Source organism: Podarcis raffonei, chromosome 12, assembly GCF_027172205.1.
Source record: "Podarcis raffonei isolate rPodRaf1 chromosome 12, rPodRaf1.pri, whole genome shotgun sequence".
Taxonomy (NCBI): Eukaryota; Metazoa; Chordata; class Lepidosauria; order Squamata; family Lacertidae; genus Podarcis; species Podarcis raffonei.
This window is the reverse complement of record NC_070613.1, coordinates 10,186,455-10,203,602: the sequence shown is the minus strand read 5'-3', so window position 1 is coordinate 10,203,602 and position 17,148 is coordinate 10,186,455. Positions and strand designations below refer to the sequence as shown.

The window sequence follows — 17,148 nt, the reverse complement described above, 5'->3', positions numbered from 1 at the left end:
TAATATATTTTTAAAAAAATTTACGCCCCACCCATCTAAAAAAATATTTATAGGGGCTGGGCCTTTCCCTTTCAAATTATAAAACTACAGACAGTCGCTGCATTTCTGGGGCACTGTGGGGATGAGGGCCTACTTTCTTTAAGGGTGAGTTTGGGGGTGTACGGTGTTTCCTAGCATTGGGTTTTCCTAGCACCGGGGAGGTTGGAGACTAACCACTTTTCAGGAAGCAACAAGTGGCTGATGACTTGGGCAAGGGCTTAATTTTGCAGCTGTGGACAACAGCCCCTGTGTGAATGCGGACAAGGGTCAGGGTCAGGTTCAGGGTTCTTGTATTAATTTCAGGTCCATGGTCCTTGTATTAAGTTGACGAGGCCGTTAACAACTCAGGTCGCAGAGACCAGGATTCCCAGAGCAGTTTAACAATCCTCACGTGCTTTTCTTCCGGGAATTGCAGCTCTGTAAGGGTAATGAGGGTCTCCCGACAGCTCCTAGCACCCTTAACAAACTACAGTTCCCAGGATTCTCTTGGGTATTATAGCGCTTTGAATGCATACTGCTGATAGGGCCTGAGCCTTACAGTTCATTTTAACCATGGATCCCTTAAACAAATCAGAGGCTGAAATGAATTCCCCAGGATAATGGAACCAGCCCAGGGGACAGCAATCTTTTCCAGCTGTGGGTCGGTCCACCATCCCTCAGACCTTGTGGTGGACCAGACTATATTTTGAAATAAAAAATGAATGAATTCCTATGCCCCACAAATAACCCAGAGATGCATTTTAAATAAAAACACACGTTCTACTCATGTAAAAACACACTGATTCCCGGACCGTCCATGGGCCAGATTGAGAAGGCGATTGGGCCGGATCCGGTCCCCGGGCCTTAGGTTGCCTACCCCTGAACCAGCCCCTCAGAATTTGAAAAGGCCTGGATTTCTCCTAGGAAAGAAAACAGTGACGTAACTGTGGAAAGAGCACGGGGCCTTCTGCCTGCTCATAGCATCTGCGTAGCCCCAGCAACTGTCTAGCATGACAGGGTTGAAGCCATGAAGGGGATTAATTGGCAGTGTCTTGGCCGGGGACACCAAGCGCACGAGGGGAGAGAGTCTCCAGTTAGTGACACGGCTAAACTAGCAAGGTTAAACGCCGTATCTGGTATCAGGGCCCTGCTCTAAACCCGGGTGCCTTTTGCCATAAAGCATTTCGTAGCTACAGGAAGCCTGGTGTTTAGAAGAAAAGGAAAGGCACATTTGTTATGAGACGGGGGCCTGTGTTTTAACTTTGGTCGACCACTTGCATTTCTCCAAAAAACAGTTTGGGCCTGTTGTTGTTCATTTCATTTTTATGCCGCTTTATATTTTAAAGAAGAAATCTCAAAGCGGCTTACATAAAACACCAAGTAAAACAATCCAGAACAAAACAAATCCGAACGTCAAGGAAAATATTTCAGATCCTTCTCTACGTGGCATTTTGCCTTGGCAAAGGGGGAAGCCCGTGAACGCTCACAATTGTGTTCTTTAGGAGGAAGCAGAAAGCAGGAGACCAGAAATGCCTTGGTTGCTTGAATCAAGTGCTTTCCTCTCACTCACTTTAAATCATAGAATTGTAGAGTTGGAACGGACCCTGAGGGTCATCTAGTCCAACCCGCTTCAATGCAGGAATGTCAACTGAAGCATCCCTGACAGATGGACATCCAACCTCTGCTTAAAAACCTACAAGGAATGAGAGTCTGTTCCACTGTCAAACCCTTCTAAGGGAGTCTGTTCCACTAGCAAACATATATTACTATTAGAAAGAAAGTTTTTCTGATGTTTAGTCAAAATCTCATTTCTTGTAACTTGAAGCCATTGGTTTGGGTCCTACCCTCCAGGGCAGGAGATAACAAATATTCTCCCCCTCCATGTGACAGCCCATAAGATGGCTGTCATATCTCCTCTCAGTCTCCTCTTTTCCAGGTTAAAGATCCCCAGCTCCCTCAACCATTCCTCATAAGGTTTGGTTTCCAGACCCTTAACCATCTTGGTTGTCCTCCCCAACACCCGTTCCAGCTTGTCAGCAACCTTCTTAAAGTGTAGTGCCCAGAAATGGACACAGTATTCCAGGTGTGGCCTGACCAAAGCAGAATAGAGCGGTCCTATTACTTCCCTTGACCTAGACACTATACTTCTGTTCCATGCTTTGGAGAGCACCCTTGTTGGCTTAGAAAGGAGCAGCTCCTGCGAATGGCGTGGTTCTGCCCACTTTCACTCTGGCAGGAGCTTCTGTTTACCTGGCCCTGACCTTCTAACTGTGGGCCCAGTCATAGCTCTCAGGTGTTCCTGGATGGGGAGAGTTGATTTAAAGCAGGGGCCTAATGCCCTCTAGATGTTTTGAACTCCAGTTCCCATAGGGAGCTGCCTTATACTAAGTTAGAGCACTGGACCATCTAGCTCAGTAATAGCAGTGGCTCCCCAGGGTTTCAGACTGGAGGTCTCCCAGCCCTACCTGGGACCCCTTTTGCATACAGAGCAGATTTTTTTAGCACTGTGGGTTAAACCACAGAGCCTAGGGCTTGCCGATCAGAAGATCGGCGGTTTGAATCCCTGCGACAGGTGAGCTCCTGTTGCTCAGTCCCTGCTCCTGCCAACCTAGCAGTTCGAAAGCACGTCAAGTGCAAGTAGATAAATAGGTACCACTCTGGCGGGAAGGTAAACAGTGTTTCCGTGTGCTGCTCTGGTTCGCCAGAAGCTGCTTAGTCCTGCTGGCCACATGACCCGGAAGTTGTACGCCAGCTCCCTCGGCCAATAAAGCGAGATGAGCGCCACAACCCCAGAGTTGGCCACGACTGGACCTAATGGTCAGGGGTCCCCTTTACCTTATACACCATCAGCCACAACCAACCCATGGTCTATGGTCAAGGTTGATGGAAGTTGTCCTTCAGCATCACAGGTTTTCATGGTGATGGTGGTGGGTGTGCTTGTGGGGTTGTTGGTTTTTTGCCACCAGGGTCTTCCCTACCACTTTGGCTAAGAGACAAGTGACTGTTTTGCAAATGCTGTTAAGCAACAGTTTGAAACTTTCGGCAACTATCGTGCGTGAAATGTGCATGTGTGCTTCTTTATATGTCACCTGAAGCTAGAAATATAGCTACTGGAAGCTTGGGGAGGCAAATGGATTCTGTTTCTGGAATCCAGAGGGAAGGTTTAGTGTACGGACTCTGCAGGGGGCAGGGGGCGGAACAAGCCTGGAAGTCCTTGGCTGAAAGTTTGCTTCGGCCATGAACTCAGTAGATGGCTTGAGGTTAGGGACATGAATTTCTCAACTTCAACCCAGCTGCCTTCACCTCCGACACAGAGATAATATTGATGCAAGAAATACCAACGTAGTGAAGTGCTTTGCACAGCTGAAGAACAAGGTGCAGATGTTTATTGGGTTTTTATTAGGTGTTATTTATTAGGTTTTGCCTTTTGTGCAAAACTGCATTGTCAAAGCTTTATTTGAAGGCATTAACGAACTGCAAATCTATTAACATCACTTCAGGACAGAAAGGGCGAGTCTCTCATTATAATATAGATGGGCTTATTCTCTCTCTCTCTCTCTCTCTCTCTCTCTCTCTCACACACACACAGTATTTTTTTAATGTAAAAAATGGGTAATCTGGCCTGTTCCCTTGGCATAGGGCAGGGCATAAATTTAAACGAATAAAGGGATGTCTTGATGCTTACAGTCCTCTGCTGCATTAGATAGTTTGGACAGGGGCTTGAATAAGAGATCCATCTCCATTAGTGTGTTCCCGTTTCAAAAAGCCAAGTTAATGATGGGTGACCGACCTATTGTGAAGCCAGTTCTGTGGCCCCTTTTCTTCCTCTTCTTCCAGGGACGGTGCTCAGTGTGTGGAATTTGGAGAAGGGCCGCCATGCACATGGCTCAGAGGATTAGCCTCTTCATGCATGCCCAGAACACTGGCAGCAGATGGCCAATTCAGCTTTTTGTCTGTCTGTGCGTGAGTGAGTGCGTGTTTGTGTGTGACATCTTATCGCAGATTTGCTGCCTTTTGTCCTTGGTTAACTGCAGTGCATTATCAAAGTTCACAAAAGCCAGCTGGAAGGCACACAACCCTAGCTGTCGAAGCCGAGTGTATGTGTGAGAAATATATTGGTCCAATAAGTTGCCGCGTGGAGTCAAAAGTTGCATTGGAATGAGAGTGGTGTTTGCTTTTAAAGCACGTTGCTACTGAGAGATATATCTGGTTAGTGTATAATTTGGGGGGGGGGACACGCTGTCCAGTTGAGTTCACATTGCACAGGGATGGGTCTGTCCCTCCAGTATTGTTTTCCATTCTGCCTAGCTACTTCGGTACTGCAGGCACTGAGTGGCTCTTCAGAGTTCCACACATTTGGACAAAATGAACGGTTTTGGTTAATTGGAGACTTCCTCGTTTAATCACAGCTCGCCCAAAGAGAGGTTTGAAGATACTTGCGTCCACAGGGAAAAGGCTCACCCAAACGGGGCCTTCATATCTCTTAAGAGAAAAATAATACTGAAATTTTCTGGGAAGTTTTAGGAGAGTGCTCACTCAGGCTCAGTTGACCAGTGGTACGCAGAGCAAGATCTCAGCTGCCGAATAGTTTTATTTTATTTATTAAATTTGTATGAAACCTTCCACCCAAAGATCACAGGGCGGTTCACAACATAAATATACAAAAGGAGAACACAAAAATACACAACAGAAATGCAAAAACAAACCAATAACCACCACCTCCAACCATCACATTTTAAAGGCCCTTGTCATTTAGTCGTTTAGTCGTGTCCGACTCTTCGTGACCCCATGGACCAGAGCACGGCAGGCACTTCTGTCTTCCACTGCCTCCCGCAGTTTGGTCAAACTCATGTTGGTAGCTTCGATAACACTGTCCAACCATCTCGTCCTCTGCCGTCCCCTTCTCCTTGCACCCTCCATCTTTCCAAAAACAGGGTCTTTTCCAGGGAGTCTTCTCTTCTCATGAGGTGGCCAAAGTACTGGAGCCTTAGCTTCACGATCTGTCCTTCCAGTGAGCACTCAGGGCTGATTTCCTTCAGAATGGATAGGTTTGATCTTCTTGCAGTCCATGGGACTCTCAAGAGTCTCCTCCAGCACCATAATTCAAAAGCATCAATTCTTTGGCGATCATCCTTTATGGTCCAGCTCTTACTTTCATACATCACTACTGGGATTAGATTGTTTAATCAGCCAAAGTCCTGACTATAGAAAAGGGTTTTCACGTGGTGCCTAAAGATACATAACAAAGGCACCAATCAGGTGAGCCTCCCTGAGGGGAGCATTCCACAAATGGGGAGCCACCGCAGGAAAGGCCCTGTTCTCATGCTGACCGCCCTAAGGAGGCATGAATAGGAGAAAGTGATTCTTCAGTTCCCAAACTGTCCAGGGCTTTAAAAGATCAAAACCACCCTCTTCCATTAAGCCCAAGAATGCACGCCAGTGTATTAGAATGTGGACGCCAGCTCCACAGAAGCGACAGCTTTCCATGGTGCAAAAACCAGAGAATTAGCAAAAGGGGGAAAGATAGCTCAGGGCCGTGGTGGGAACCCCATAGTCCTCTAGACGTTGGACTACAATTCCCATGGCCATGCTGGCTGGTGGCTGATGGGAGTTGGAGTCCAAGGACACCTGAGGGGGCCACAGGCTGTAAGCGAAAAGCTTCCAGGAAAAGGCAGGTTTCATGGAGAAACTTGAATTTAGAAAGGCAGCACTGCTATGCGTTCTGGGAGACGGTCCAGGAATAAGGACAGAGGCCAAGTTGTTTAAGAGAGAAGGAGGCGGCTTTCTGACAGGCCGGTGATGGAAGAGCTGGGTTATGTACACACCGTGTATTTAAAGCGGAGCCCGAAAGATCCTGGGAACTGTAGTTTCTTGAAGGTGCTTGGAATCATAGCACCTTCCACGTTGTCTCCTGTAACGTGACTGCAACAATGTCCGACTGAATAACTACACCCCCCCAGGATTCTTTGAGAGAAGCAATGTGCTTTAAATGTATGGTGTGAAATAAAGGCGGAACGGAGGCACTTTTGCGAAATAAAGGGAGCCGTCCAAGCCACCCCCTGCTTTCGACAACACCAATACTATTGTGACAGGAACAATTCCTGGAAGCTGTTTATTGGCGTGGGTTGTTGTTTTTTGGGGGGGCGGGAGGGGGCTAACATTCCTTTGTGGGGTCATTCGAATACAATGGCTTTTTACTAGGGGAGAAGCTAATTCCTCAGTCTTTTGCTGCCAGCGGGATGGGTAGTTTGGGGGATGGCAGGATTTTTCCACTGGAATGCGAAAGCTGGATGGCCCCAGTGTCTTTATTTTAGTGTGTTTGCCTCTTTAGCCCCCTGGAAGAATTTCAGGAATGCCTTGGCTTCCTTTCGGTCCCCTTGAGGCACCAATGTGTCCTGACAAAAGCTGGACCTTGCCTCGCTTCCTGACTCTCCACGGCCCTTTTACTCACTCCTCCTGTTTTTCTTTTCGTCCAAGGCTAGTTTCACATCAGGGTCCGGTGGTGTGTGTTTGGGGAGGGGTGGTGGTGGTAAGCGTCAAGAAAGAAAAGAAAAAAAAGCCACTTTTACGATGGTGAAATTGCCATCTTGAAAGGGAAGCAGATTAAGGAAAGGTGCTCTCCGGTGCTACAAATTATTAAACAGTTCCCAGGAGATTCAAGTGTTTTGAATGAAGGGAAACTTCAAAAACGAGAGAACATGCTTCGTTCTCTATATTCATTCTTTTTTTCGAGTTTGGGATTTTTACATACATTATATTATCTCCTTCCAATTTTTAAATTTCCCATACAATTTTTTCCTTTCCCTCTCTTCCCCTCCCCCATATCCATTGGAAGGGTTCAAACAATTTTCCTCAGCCATGGGCATAGCGCCTTTAGTTTCCACCGAACATCTTTTGTTCCAGTAGTTTTTATCCATTGAATAATAATAATAATAAATTTTATTTATATCCCGCCCTCCCCAGCCGAAGCCGGGCTCAGGGCGGCTAACAACAATAAAACAGTACAAAAGTACAGCACAAACAACACTCTAAAATCATTCATTATAAAATTAATTAAGATAGGGGTTCCATCTGTTCCTTATCGTGGTGGACTTGACCTTCCACGTTGTCTCCTGTAACGTGACTGCAACAATGTCCGACTGAATAAATTCAAATAAATAACTATTCCATGCCTCTACTGTCCATTTTCCTCTTTCTTTCCAACCTAAAGCTATCGTTGCCTTTCCCGCTAACATCATAGCTTTGAAGCTAAGCTGGTCACCTCTCTCTATAGCCGTGTTTCCAAGTATACCCATTGTCATGAGATCAAAGTCTATTGAAAGCTTCACTTTAAAAATTTCATTAATAACCTTTAGGATTTTATTCCAGAATTCCTTTACCTCTGGGCATTCCCAGTACATATGGGAAAACCATCCCTTGGCTAGTTTGCAGTGCCAACAGTTAGAATTCAATCCTCCTACCATATTACGATAAAAGGGACGTGGGTGGCACTGTGGGTTAAACCACAGAGCCTAGGGCTTGCCGATCAGAAGGTTGGCAGTTCGAATCCCCGTGATGGGGTGAGCTCCCATTGCTCGGTCCCTGCTCCTGCCAACCTAGCAGTTCAAAAGCACGTCAAAGTGCAAGTAGATAAATAGGTACCACTCTGGCGGGAAGGTAAATGGCGTTTCCGTGCGCTGCTCTGGTTTGCCAGAAGCGGCTTAGTCATGCTGGCCACATGACCCGGAAGCTGTACACCGGCTCCCTCGGCCAGTAAAGCGAGATGAGCGCCGCAACCCCAGAGTTGGGCACGACTGGACCTAGTGGTTAGGGGTCCCTTTACCCTTTACCATATTACGATACGATACGATACGATATCTTTATTGTCATTGTCCCATACAGAACAATGAAATTGAAAAATCTACATAAGACATTCAAAACCCCCTAAAAACTCTGAAACCCCATTTTAAAATACAATATACTCCTATAGCTAGCTGGGCCGGCTCTATATTCTTTCTTTCTTTCTTTCTTTCTTTCTTTCTTTCTTTCTTTCTTTCTTTCTCCCATGTTAAGGTCAAGAGCCCCCTAATCAACACTTCTGCTGCAAACAGGCAAGAGTTTGTAAACAGCATTCCGTAGCCCCATTTGCCAAGAGTGCTGCACTGCCCCCTGGTGGAAGGAGCACATTGCTCACAGCTACACAGAGCTACAGAACGCTTGGGCCGGGCGAGGTGAGGGCGCCTCAGGCAGCAGGAACCACGGGGGCAGCAGATTCTGATGTAGATCATAGAATTGTAGAGTTGGAAGGGACCCCGGGGGGTCATCTATCCCAACCCCCTCTGCAATGCAGGAATCTCAATCATAGCATCCAGGACAGGTGGTTCACCCAACCTCTGCTTTAAAACCTCTTCCTGCTCTCACACAGAAGATGGAACAAGCTTGCTTTCTCCAGCTCCAGAGGGCAGGACCCCTGAGCCAATGGACCCGAGTTACAAGAAAGGAGATTTTGACAAAGCAATCAGGAAGAGCTTTGTGACAGCAAGAGCTGTTTGACAGTGGAATGGACTGCCTTGGGAGGCGGCAGGCTCTCCTTCCTTGCTGGTTTTGGAGCGGAGTTTGGGTGGCCACCTGCCACGGATGCTTTCCTTTTTCCTTCTGTGATGGAACTCCCATTTGGGGACTTCCCTGGCTTTTTTCTGGCCCACGTAGGACCAGTCTGGATAGTTGGCCTTGGTGAAGATTTGACGTTTTCATCCCCCAAAAAGTTTTTGATTTGGGTTTCCACTGAAATGAGGCTGCATTGTAATGTTGTATTTTAATATTGTTTTTAAGTTGCATTTTAATCAATTGTTTTTATATCTGGTGTTAGCTGCCCTGAGCCCAGTCTTGGCTGGGGAGGGCGGGGTATAAATAAAATAATTTATTATTATTATTATTATTATTATTATTATTATTATTATTATTATTAGTCTGCTTTAGAGTTTCGAACTGCAGCTGGCAAGACCTATGTCCCAATCTCCAAGCCTAATTCTCCTCTCCCCCTAACCTACCTCACAGCACTGTTTTGAGAAATGGGGTGTTTTAAGGAGAACAGGCACCCGGTCCTGAGCTCCGGGGGGGGGGGGATATGTCAACAAACAGTTCCCTTCGTTGATGCTCAGGGGGGGGTCTGCATTCAGTTGTTGGACGATGTTTCCTCCCTGCAGCCTTGGCGTTTGACAACGAAGGGCCAATATGTGTGACTTGGAGCAAAACGATAATGAAATGGAGAACGGTGTCTTTCTCACTCTTGAAACCTTTAGCAGTTTCCTGAAGAGCTGCTGCTGCTGCTGTCACTACTGCGCCAAGTTGCGTTTGCAGCTCCTCCCCACAGGACCCTTCCCCCTGCCCAAGTACTGTATTCAAAATCCTTACTCAGCAGCTGTTTCTGCAGGAGGGTCATGTTGGGGGGGGGAGATGGAGGGAGGGTGAGGGGCAAGTTCCGTACATCCACCCTCCAAAGTGGGTTGCTTGTGGGCCCTGTGGCCACAGCTAACAAAGCTGTTGCACACTTTTATCCCCTCTGTGCTAATGACGATTCCACCCAGGCATTTCAAGTATGGTACATCTGGCTTTAAAATAAATAAAAACAATAACAACAATAACAGTAATCTGCTGACTTTGTGATTAGTAGTGGTGATCAGAAGCCCTCATCCTGCCTTCCCTGGAGCCTTAGGCTGTGTGCACACTTATACCTTTAAAGCCGTGTTAGAAATTAGCCAGGCGCCAGGCGCGTTTTGCTACTGGCATGAGTCCAATTGTGACTATGATGAGATTTCTGGGCGTCATGTTGATGACCACAGTTTAAAAACCGGCCTTAGTCCATGACTAACACCATTTCCACTGTGTGTGTGTGTCTTTCTCCTTCTTGCATACTGGGACAAGTGAATTGTTGTAAGAAGGGGCGCTTCGCTGAAGGGGCGCTGCGCAGCTCTCCCTCTCTGCTGAAGCCAGGAGAGTCTTGGACTCCCGGCTTCAGCAAAAGGAACCTGAAGCCTTTGGAGCACAGCGCGAGGTCCTGCTGCACTCCAAAGGCTTCAGGCGGCTATCCCTGAAGCCTGGAGAGCGAGAGGGGTCGGTGCGCACCGACCCCTCTCGCTCTCCAGGCTTCAGCGAAAGCAACGCAAAGCCTCCGGAGCGCGAAGGGAGCGCTCCCTTTGCGCTTCGGAGGCTTCACGTTGCTATCGGTGAAGCCAAGGAGCCTGCATTCGCTCCATAGGACACACACACACATTTCTCCTTAATTTTTGGAGGGAAAAAGTGCATCCTATAGAGCAAAAAATACGGTATATTTAAGTTTCTAACATTTTGCTTTAAACATCTTCTTTCCTTCAAAGAATTCTGGGCACTGTAGTTTGCGAAGGTTTCAAAAACTTTTGCCAACGCTTGGGGTCCTTTGCAATAAGGCAGTTTTCTTCCATGGTATGTGGAATATTTTCCCAGTGGATCTCGATGTTGCTTGGGAGGCCTTATAACAACGTTTTACACAATCTGCCTTGGCAACCCAGAGATCATATCGTCCAGTTTTATTTCCCTCCTCTGCTTCAACCTGCCAAGAAGGCTGCCAGCTTTCGAGCTTTGATTTCTCAGGTGGAACAGGGTGCAAAGAAAGCAAAACAAGCACAGCTTCGTTCTTGGGTTGCCTGGTACTTGACCTTCTGGACTTCATCTCCTTCCTGCCTGCTTACATGCATTACATTGTCCCTCCACACCCACCCACCCCCACCAAATTGCCACCAAATTGAATTTGGAATTGTGGTATTTGAAAATGTCAAGGAGAATCAATAGGGAAGCTCTGGAGGGGGGTCAGTCTTGGTAGACTCAGCACATTTCAGAGCAGATCTGAAACTTCTTCCCTGATGAATTTCTTTAGGGGTTCTGCATATGGCTGTTGAACTGGGGTGCCCCAGCCCAGATCGTATAAGGCAGCATGTTTCACAAACATCTGAGCGGTGAAGTGGCAGGGCTCTGAGGAGTGTGATGGAGACAGAGGGTTGGGGGCTGACACCCAGGAAAGGGGACTGGCGATTTCTGAGGTTCGGTGCCGCAGAGGTGGGGTGCACAGGATGTGTCAGAAGGGTTGGAAGGGGCTGTTCAAGTGAGGGGTGGTGCGGTCGAATCCCCGCTGTCTCCCGAGAACCAGAGGGGAAGAGCAATGACTGCTTCTATGTAGGAGAAGAACTTCCTTGGCTGGGAGTACTGTGGTACCTCGGGTTACAGACGCTTCAGGTTACAGACTCCACTAACCCAGAAATAGTACCTCAGGTTAAGAACTTCGCTTCAGGATGAGAACAGAAATTGTGCTCCGGCGGCACGGCAGCAGCAGGAGGCCCCATTAGCTAAAGTGGTGCTTCAGGTTAAGAACAGTTTCAGGTTAAGAACAGACCTCCAAAATGAATTAAGCTCTTAACCTGAGGTACCACTGTACTTTGGATATGAGGCAATTCATGCAGGGATACAATGGGCAGCCTCCTTTGAAGCGGGTGGTGCTGTGGTCTAAACCACTGAACCTAGGGCTTGCCGATCAGAAAGTCGGTGGTTCGAATCCCCGCAACAAACAGAAGGTGGTTTCGTGCAGTTCTAGCATATCCAAAAAGTAAGAATGCTTCAAATGGGGAATTTAGCAGCTTCAACCTCTTACCCAAAAAAGGAAGAAGACTGAAAGCAAGCACATGTTGAGTCCAGTGTTCGATATTAGCCAGGTGCCAGGCACATTTTGCACCTGATTATTGGCCACTTACAACCAAATAAAGATTCCTGGGCGCCAGGATGGCGCCTGACATTTCCACCATCTGGAGGTGCATGCCTGGGGATCCTTGGATACAGACTATTGCATGTCCTATAGGATTCAATCAGTTATATTTTATCTGCATAGACAGAATGAATTTCAGGAACCAAAGTGCTTTTTCTGTGCGGCCTGAGCAGGAGCAGTGAATGACGTTATAGTGAATTGTTGTCACTTGTCTTCACTTACCCAGCCGCCCTGCTTGCAGTTGTGAAGACTATCCCTGCGTTATGAATGGTCCGTGTCACCATTAAGAAAAAAGAGGTCGGAATAGACCAAGATACATGCAGACTGTCCCTGGATCAAGTGACTTTTCTTCTTTAAGCCCTTGAAAGTTCTTAACCCAGCTCAAGTTTTTCACCTGAACTAGCCAGATGCTTAACTGAGAACCAATCCCAGTCAGTCCGTCATCTGAAAAATATGTCTTGCCCCAACATGGCAACTAGACATTCCGTTTTGGTTACTGCAACCTTGGTTTAAGGAGCCATTTGGCGTCTAGCTCTTACGGATCTTAAGTTTCTAACATTGGCTGGGTCCTCATGGCAGTAGGGCAAAAACTGGGAATGTAAAAAAAAGGCATAGTGGTGCAGGAATGGGATGTTCACCGCCTTACCACCACCTGTGTCCCTCATCTTATTCTTACACGGATATGTTGCTACAAATGACAACTTATTTCCTCAGCCTTTATTGGAATCTGTGCTAAAACATGGAATCCCCTTTTATTTTCCCAATGACTTAACCAGAAGTTTGGATTTACCATATTTGACTTCAAGTGTGTTTTTGTGACCCTCACCTCCTGTTCATTTGGTGATGGCTGTTTCATGTGTCTCGCCTCTGATCTGCAGAACAAGATCTGGTGAAAAGCTCCCCAAATCTGAAAGAAGCTTTCCAAAGGCTGCTCAATGAGTTTCCTTGCAGAATGGAGACTGGAACCCCAGACTTCCCAGTCCAAAAGCATTGCATACTTTAGCAGGCTGCGTAATGTCACATGGAAGCTTTTCTCCTCACTTGATGGTCTCTCTTTCTTGGCTTAAGCCATGTTCAGCAACTGAATACAGTATCCTAAATCCTGTGTTGTTTGGTGGTGGTTGGGAATACTTTGTAAAAAAAGAAGCAGCAAGCCCTTTTAATAAAAAAAGTCTTGAGATTGTTCAAAGAAATAGAATCTTCACTTCATCCTCCCACCAGTGTGAGCTAGTCATAATGTGTCCTTTTAAACACATTCTCTGCATCTCAAGGCCTGCCTTTTATTAGCAGCTTGGGAAAAAGAAATGTAATAAAGGCCTTATTCCTTTTGAATAATTTCCTTGTCTCCAATTGCTTTTATCTCATTCTATGCCCTTTTAAAATGTGGGGTTTTTTGGGGGGGGGGTTGGGTTGTTTTTTTCTTTTGATTATATATTTTGTGGTTTTATATTTTGATTTTTGTTCTGTGAACCGCCCTGAGATCTCCGGGTATAGGGCGGTATATAAAATGAATGAATGAATGAAGCTGAAAAGGGGAGGGAGAAAGGAGTTTTGCTATGGAGGGCAAAGCTTGCCACAAAACCACACTGTACGCGGGAGCTTAAGGCACAAAACGATTGCCAGATAATTATCCTTAACCCTTTCTGAGAGGTGCACCCTTTCTTAAAGTGTGTTAAAACCTTGGATATGCAAATAAATAAATAAATCCCAGTTAATTATGTGTTTCGTGAAATAGCAACATACAAAGCAAGAGGAGACTTTTGACAACAGCAAAGATATCGTTACCTTTGTAAAAAACCTTTTGTACTATTTTTGGGTAGGATGCTGATGGCATCCTTGCTCATGTTGACATGGCGATAATATCACAGAATTGTCAGGTTGGTGGAGGGACCGCAAGGGTCATCTAGTCCAACCCCTTTGCAATGCAGGAATCTTTTGCCCAATGTGGGGTCTGAACCCACGACCCTGGAGCCATTTCCCTGCTACCAGCGCTGGCCCAGGACATTGTGCATCCTGACGCAGAGCCCAAATGGTGCTGTGCTTCCGATAGGGCCAGCTTATTGAAAAAAAAAGTCTTGCTGCACCTTTCAGACACCAGCTGGTGCCTTCACCTGTCACTTTCTTATGGCCAGCTTTTGCTACTGCAGTCCATGAGCATATGCCAGGATTAACTGAATATATAGGTACAAGCTTGCATCTGAGTTCCTGCGAGACAGAGGGGCTGGGGAAGCCCCAGCAGAAACTATGATGGTCAGCCAGTTTTAGCGATAGCAAATTTGTGTCCGTATTCTCAGTTGAAAGGTCTTGTTTGTGAACACCGAGGCTCAGAGATATGCAACTTGCTTATGTATCAGGCAGGTTAAGTGTGTGAGACCAAAGCCTTCTCCTTGCTGTTGTTGCTAGCATTCCAAAATTGGGAGTTATAGACTACCTAGCTGATCTACCAAAAAGATCCTGATCTGCTTTCTGCCAGCCCTGGGTGTAGGCTGTGCCTTGGAAAAATGCAGAAAACAGGAAGGTTTTCAGAGGGCTGGAACGGTACATTAGCACCTTGGAAAGCTCTCTCTACTTTCCCTATGAAGAGCTGCAAGAGAATAAATAATGCAAGGCCAGAGATAGATGCAAATTTGTGTAGTTTTCACGGGCTGCAGGGTTCTGCCTCCCTTGACAGCACACTTGGGGTTTCGTGGCTCAGGATTCTGAATTTTAGCTCAGGTTTATATATAGATCTAATGAACATCCTCCGACTCAGAGAAAAGGATTTCCCCATGATGGGGTTGGGGGGGGAGAAGGCTGCTGTATTGACGGAAGGGGTGGTGAAGCATTGCCTGTGGGTTCTGACCCCGCTGCAGCTTTTTCTGACATCGAACACGTTTTAAAAGGTTACATTTCAGTGGCAGTGCATCTGATTTGCATGCAGAAGGTCTCAGGGTCAATTCCAGGCACCTCCCGTATTTTTTGCTCTATAAGACTCACTTTTTCCCTCCTAAAAAGTAAGGGGAAATGTGTGTGCGTCTTATGGAGCGAATGCAGGCTGCGCAGCTATCCCAGAAACCAGAACAGCAAGAGGCGATCACTGCGCAGCGATCCCTCTTGCTGTTCTGGCTTCTGAAATTCAGAATATTTTTTTTCTTGTTTTCCTCCTCCAAAAACTAGGTGCGTCTTGTGGTCTGGTGCGTCTTATAGAGCGAAAAATACGGTATATTCTCTGCCTTGAAAACCCTGTAGCGCCACTGCCAGTCAGCATAGAATACTGAGCTTAGATGCACATTGGTCTCACTCAGTAGAAGGTAGAATTCTCTGCTCCTAAATCTCCAGCAGTCTTTTGCATGGCTTCCCAAGCACACGGGAGCTTTGACCTGATACCCCGACTCCTGAACATCTGACAGCAGGATGGCCTCTCCCTTTGACTGAAGGACAAAGTGGGATAATACCACGGTTGCCAGATGTCTTGATTAAGGAAGCTGTAGTTGCTGCTGTATATCCCCCAAAATAGCACAGCTGCAAACAGCATAATGGATACCGTTTACCAGGGAATATTACAGCCCCATTGAACTTGCATCATAAATATGCAGTTTCCTATTACGGTTTTGAATCGGGATTTGGCAACATGGGTTTGCTAGATGGACCGCGGACCAGTTTGAATGTTGCTATATTAAACCTTTCTTTAAAAATCACGATGGGAGCAGCCCTCCCAAGGAGAATGTCAAGCAATTAAAAAACAAAAACCCAGGAATTTCAAAGCCACACACTCTTTCTTGACCCGCATCTATTTGAAATTGGATAAGCTCTGCAAACATTTTTGTCAATCGGGTCTCTGCAGCACTCAGCCAATCCTAGTCCATGCTCTCAACGAAGTGCATTCTTTGTAGCTAGCCTGGAAAACAATGCAATCACTAATTTGAGCACCTTGGCTTTTAATTTAATATTAGTGGTAAGAAAGAGCAGTGGTGGAGTATGCGTATTTTTGTATACTACCTACTTTTTGCTTAATCATTTGCAGTTTTTTTTGTGAACAGAGGAGGAGAAATGGTGGGTGGTCTGTGTGTGCGCGCGCTGCAGCTTTCAACATTTGTGCGTTATTGGAACTGTAAGGTTCGTGCGTGTTTCTAGGTTTGAGAGAAGTGTTGAGGTTTTGCATTCCTGTTTTTCTTCAGATTGAAAAAACAATGCAGTGTGTATGTTTGTTTGGCTGCTGTGAAACTGCTGGCCAGCAGGATCTTCTGTTTTGGTGAACGTAGTATGTGCAGTTTGTACAAAGGACACCTTATTAAATACATACAGAAGAGGCTCGTGCTATTTATTTTTGAAGCTTATAGCTCCTCATCATGTTTCCTCTGTAGTAGGAAGCTGTGGAGGAGTCAGTGGTGTCAATAGTTAAACCCCTTAGGCTTCATCACACTTTGGTTGGGCAGAATATTGCATGTACATTTTCCTTCTCAGTAAGCCAATTGGCAAGCCTTCATGCTTTTTTTAAAAAACCTAGCACGCCAGAGGACGTGGAGCAGACACAGGCAAACTCCGGCACTCCAGATGTTTGGGACTACAATTCCCATCATCCCTTACCACTGGTCCTGTTAGCTAGGGATGATTGGGAATTGTAGTCCCAAACATCTGGAAGGCCAATTTTGCATATGCATGACCTGGAGGCATAACTTAAACATCCTTCTCTCTGTCACTAGCTCCTTGTGTGGTGTTGGGTACAATGCTCTGGTATCCTTGCAATCCAAGGGGCAGCCAACTAGCCATGGCTTATAGCAGAGCTGAAACAATAGCCAAACGTCGCTGTAGTAAATGTATTATTCCGTAAGTGTTCAAGGATTACAAAAAATGATGCATCAGATGAAGCGAACTTTAGCGTGCTGGTACGGCTGTCTTGTCCCTCTTGCTAAGCATGTGGTGGTGACGGCACATACCCGGGCGCTGTTGTCATTAAACGACGTCCATTTTGCTTCTTAAACTATGAATAATCATAGTTTAGAGGTCCCGAGCCCTAAGCAAGTTAGATTATCCTCCACCAGGGCCAGGGCCTTCTCAGTGATGGCTCCAACCTGGTGGAATGCTCTGTCCCATGAGACCAGGGCCCTGCAGGATTTAACCTCCTTCCGTCGGGCCTGTAAGACAGAGCTATTTCACCTGGCCTTTAATTTGAATTCAGCCTGATCTTTTATTTCCCTTCTCTTCCCTCCCCCTCCCCTTTTTGTGAAGATTGCCCGCTCTGGGATCCCACAGCTGGTTCTCCCCTGGTCTCCTCGCTGGCCCAAGTGGGACTAATTTAGCCAGCTAGCCCTGGTGATCATCTAATGTTTATTGGATGGATTTTCTCCCTAAATTGATTTTTGATTCTTGATTTTATTGTT

The 17,148-nt window shown here is 46.4% G+C and overlaps 1 protein-coding gene across 1 annotated transcript in view; it reads left to right on the top strand.

The window, feature by feature from the left end:
• Window positions 1–17,148, top strand: part of ACVR2B (activin A receptor type 2B) — a 138,142-nt gene that overhangs the window by 75,035 nt on the left and 45,959 nt on the right. The gene's annotated exons all lie outside the window — the stretch shown is intronic.